We start from the raw sequence: 5261 nt of genomic DNA, 5'->3' as shown, positions 1-5261 counted from the left end.
ATAATAATAATAATAATAATAATAATAATAATAATAATAATAATAATAATTTGTATCCTGCCTCTTCCCATAGGATGGAGGTGGCTTGCAATCACAGTAAAATCCAATACAATAATTCAATAATAAAATCCAATACACAAATAAAATCCAATACAACTCTAATAAACTCATACAATATAAATAGGTCCCCCTCCCCTCCCTCCTTACATATATAACATAATTTCTAATATAACAATGATGAAATATAAAATAAATCATTAAGCCATTAGTTAAATCAAGACAGGATGAAATGGATATCTTAGATATCCAGCAGGGAGTGATCAAAATAATTTATGTCTAATTGACTCACTGATAGGGTTCCGTTTGTTGATCTGTTGCAGCAACAATTGTCCTTATGAGCTTTGGCCAGAGCTGACGAGGACATTTTGCGACCTGTGGTGAAGGACAAGATGATAGAGAAGTACCTTCCTCAACATCAAAAGGCCATGAGTTAGTTTAGGGAAAATGGTCATGTTGTTTGGCCCACATATCTTGGTCCTCCATCAAAAGAGAATGGTCAGAGGAATGGGGGCTCCAGGAGGAAAAGCCATAAGGCTCTCACTACTGTCTCCCTTCATCTGCAAACTGAAGCTGTTGCCTCATGCTACCTAATGGTAAGGCCAGCAATCCCACCTTTGGCTTAAGTTGAAAGGAAAACTTCTCTTTCCCTGGAGATCTAGAACAAAATGGAAAACAAGAGAAAAATGAAAGAGTCCACCATCTCCTCTCCACTCCCCCTGCTGAGTTGAGTGCAAACTGATTTTATTTTATCATGTATCTTAGAACTTTTGGGGATATGGGACAGGACGGATATTTGTCTGAAACACTGTAATTGCACTGAGCTGGACTAAAACCAGACCCTACAACCCTTCATATATGAAAATCAACGCACGTATGGCCAAGTAACATCAGAGTGTGGTCAAGATGACAAACTTTATCGTATATCACATGGAGGTTTTTGCAGCTTTTTGCAGCTCACTTCTGGGGTAACTGCAGGTCCAACGATGCAAATTCATGATATAACGTGAATGGGTTATCAGACGCGATTCTTTTCTATGGGAGCTCCTTCCGTGGTGCTTCCGCAGTGAATACAAAGTGACTCCTCATTTTGATGAATTCGGAAAAAAGTGAATTCACAGAATTCGCTTTCAAGCTCACTTTGATTTCACTCTGAATTGGTCTGATGTGGAATGCAACTGCTCTAGTACATCACTGCAAACCCCTTGGGTTGCAAATTTCTCATGATGCAGCACTGCAATTTCCCCCCATTTCCTTTCAGTGGTCCTTTCACTTTCAGGGCAACTCATTTTTTTATATGTGTGTATGTGCATGAATGTGAGTATACAGTTATGTCTGTCTATCTATCTATCTATCTATCTATCTATCTATCTATCTATCTATGTTTGTGTTGAAATTTTTGGAAGGGAAAATAAAAAAGGGGAAAATGGAATGGAAGGGAAAATAAAAAAGGGGGATGAAGACACAGAAATATTCATGAGGAAATGTTCACGTAATCACTCAATTACGCGAAACAGGGAACAAGAACTTGCACCCCTTTTCACCCCGGAAACGTACAAGGTCACTATGCATTCAGACCCCCACTGAGCTTGCGCAAGGGTGCCAATTCAAGTCTTTGGATCCGCATGGTATGAACCGGTGTGGTAATACAATTTTCACTCACTCCACTTTGTGTGAATCCTCATCACACGACTTGCCTTGGATTCAATTCCCCCTTGATTCGTTAGGGCAACCTGGTATGATAAAACATTCACGTTATAACGTGAATTCGCATAGCTGAACCAGGAGTCACCCCGGATCTGAGCTGCAAAAACCTGTGTGTCATAAACACCAATGAGAAAGAACACACAAGGTGGGCGAGGATGCAGCAGTTTGCTTTTGGCTGGGTCTACAGGAAGGGCAAGGTTCCATCATGTCTTCGCCATTCCTCCTGCTGAGTTAAATTGAGTGCAAACTGATTTTTTAAAATTTGAAGTCAGGTTGCAGCAACTGAAGTAAGCTGGGGACAGGGGTGGATGGAAGGAGAGAGAAGATGAGACATTTTAAAAGCAGCTGAAAAAAAATGAGTTGATGGAGAATTAATCAGGACTGTCTCTTCCAAATGGGGAGAATTTGGGAGTGTAATAGTGAACACTTGGACTACAACAGACTGAACAGGCACACAGATCGCCTGGTCATCACACACTTATCTCTATTGCAAATCCCAGGATTGCATAAAATGTTACTGTAACAGTTAATATGAAAAATCCACAAAAAACTACATATAGAAATCATTCTGTAGAAAGGGCCCCTGGGTGTTTTTTTTTTTTACTTTAAATTTTGGAGATGATGACAGTACCTTAGGGCTGTATGGTATCTGCTTTAAAATTTGCTGGACTGAATGGCACTCAGCTTTGATCTTGCCGTTAGTGTGACAGATGAAGGATATGGCTCCGTTGTCTTTTGAAGCTCTCTAGCTTCTTGAACTTTATCTCCTGCACATACAGAACTGGACCAAGATGTTTTAGTGCTGGAAAGCAAAACACAAGATGAGAGCCCCTCTCCACATACTTAAGCAAAATGCCTTGGCTCCTGAATCTTATTTCAACACTGGCAAGGAAATAATGTTTTCCACCATACTGCTGAATATCAGGAAAGAACATGTGGCATGCACAGCTTCTCTGTCTCCAAGAGAAAAGAATGCTTGGAGGCTCAGGAGGAATTGACAGGGAAGATAGCTACTGCCTTCTACTGTCTGCTACTCCTGGTGGTTATTTCACAGTCTACTGGTAGAACTGGCTTTCTATACAAGCTGCATACACTATTGCTGGAAACTAAACCATTGTATTAATAGCATTTTATTATAGATCCCATGTCAATTTCATACCCTTCAACATCCCAATTAAGGCAGGGACAGTCCCATTTAATCCTCTGTCATCTCATTTTTCCCATCTGCTTTAAAAATGTCCCAGTTTCTCTCACTTATCACTATTATTTTCTTCCTTTGTCCTTAGTTTATTTCAATTGCTGCAAATTCAGTTCAAAGTGCAAAAATAATTTGCATGCAATTAATTCAGCAAGGAAGAGGAAAAGTGTTAGCAGATTCTTGCTCTTCCCAGTAAGATCAGTCAAAAGTAAACTCCTGCAGCCTCTCCTTGGTTGTGTGTTCTTCCTCATTAATAGCTTTTGCCATCTTGATCACACTCTGATGTTGCTTGGCAGGACATATCCAAGTTTTTATCTATGAAATAATGGAGGGTATGCAGTTGGCTGCATCAAGGACTCTTCATGGGTTGTCTTAGCCTGGAAAACAAACAGATATTTTAAATAATCAGAAGTTGAGGTGACAAGAAGTCCACTTCTGATTTTGGTGGAGCAAGGACAACTAAACAGACTTGGTACCTGGTTTCCATGCAAAACCGATCGCTTCTGGAGGATGTCTGGAACAGGGGGGGAAAAACCTAATATTTTTGGACATCCCCAAATGCAAGGAAGAGGTATTGAAGAGGAAGCTTTGGTTGCTGGGGCTGGACCCACAAAAATGTCCTTGGGGACCACGTGAGGCCTGCAACCCACACTTGTTGACTTAAAGTGACAGTGGCCAGTAGTGAGTTCACAGGACACCTACATATAAAATGACAGTAATGTTTACTGAATTCATGACAGAGACACAGTAATATATATGCATGCAAGTGGTCAGAGGAGCAGATTAGTAAACTGCCAATGCCATTCAGATGCAAATGTTAGAACAGTGACTTTTTGTGAACTTCATCCCCCAGAATCATTTGCTTCTTTTGTCACTCACTCCTGTCCAAGGTGAACCACCTTGTTCTTCACTTCAAGAAACAGAATGTTTTGGGTCAGGAGAAGACATGGGGCATATCTTCTTCTTTTTGGCCTCTCTTTTGCAAACAGTTGCCCAGTCATCCTTCTCTCTGTGTTCCTCTTCCAGCTAAAGTAGTCCATCCATGCCATTTTTGACCTCCTTCTGACAAGCTGGGCACACCAATTATGTTTACAGGGTGGGCTCTTGAGCCCCCAAATTAAACAGCACATGCCTTTCTCGTTTTTGCCAATTTTTGTAGTGCTTGTGCAGTGAGGTTATTTCCATGGCTTAAGACAACAGCTCACGCCTGGCCAGACAAATACACAATGAGGTCATCCTTCGTTGGGATTCTTTCAGTGCCGAACACCCCCTGCGGGAACAGCCTTCGGACAGCCTGGCTCCTGGCAGACTATTTGTATCTAATCTCTCTCTTCTTCCTTCCTTTTCTTCCGCTTCTCTGCTTCCTTCCTCCCCTCTTGCTATAAAACACATACACAGCCCATTTCACTGTCGCATGCAATAATCTAGGCTTGCAGAAAAAGCTTGGGCTTTGGTGGTTTATTTTGTCTAACCTCCTTAAGCCTGAAATAAGTCTTGCCAATTTGACATAATTACACCCTCATTTTGAGGGGTGAAGCTATTTGTAGGGATTTAAGGTTTGCTTCCTCTCCTGCTCCGGCAAGGCTCAGGGGAAGGGAAGAGAAGAGGGAGAGCAAGGGAATTGGGGGCCAGGAGAATGAAGATAAGAACACAAAAAGGAGCTTGCTGGATTAGGCCAAAGAAAGAACAGCTAGGCCACCATCCAGTGTTTCACAGACTCCAGCCAGACGCATCTGGGAAATGTGTAAATAAGCAAGAGGAGATGCATCACCAAAGAAGATACGCTTGCATAAAAGACACGTGTTAATTTATTATACATACTAACGATTTGGATTTGGCAGGGACAGTGCCAATTAATTAATTTATGTCCTCCCACTTTTTCAGGTGCTTTTAAAATGTCTCTGTTTCTCTCTGCTTTCTCCACTTTTCTACTTTGTCCACAATTTTCTTTAGTTGTTGCAAGGTGCAAATGTAGATTCCACTCAACTCATTTGTAGGAGAGGAGGAGAGGGATGCAGTGGCTCAGTGGTTAAGATGCCAATTTTGATGATCGGAAGATTGGAAGGTTGGCAGGTTGAGGCTTGAGTGCTGCATGATGGGGTGAGCTCCTGTCACTAGTCCCAGTTTGTGCCAACCTAGCAGTTTGAAAGAATGTAAATGCAAATAGATAAGTAGATACCACTTCAGTGGGGATGTAACAGTGTTTCGTGCAGTCATGCTGGCCACATGACCACCTGAATAGTCCATGGACAATGCTGGCTCTTCGGCTTAGTAATGGAGATGAGCACCACCCTCTACA

This window comes from Sceloporus undulatus, chromosome 6, assembly GCF_019175285.1.
Source record: "Sceloporus undulatus isolate JIND9_A2432 ecotype Alabama chromosome 6, SceUnd_v1.1, whole genome shotgun sequence".
NCBI lineage: Eukaryota > Metazoa > Chordata > Lepidosauria > Squamata > Phrynosomatidae > Sceloporus > Sceloporus undulatus.
This window is presented reverse-complemented; position numbering follows the sequence as displayed.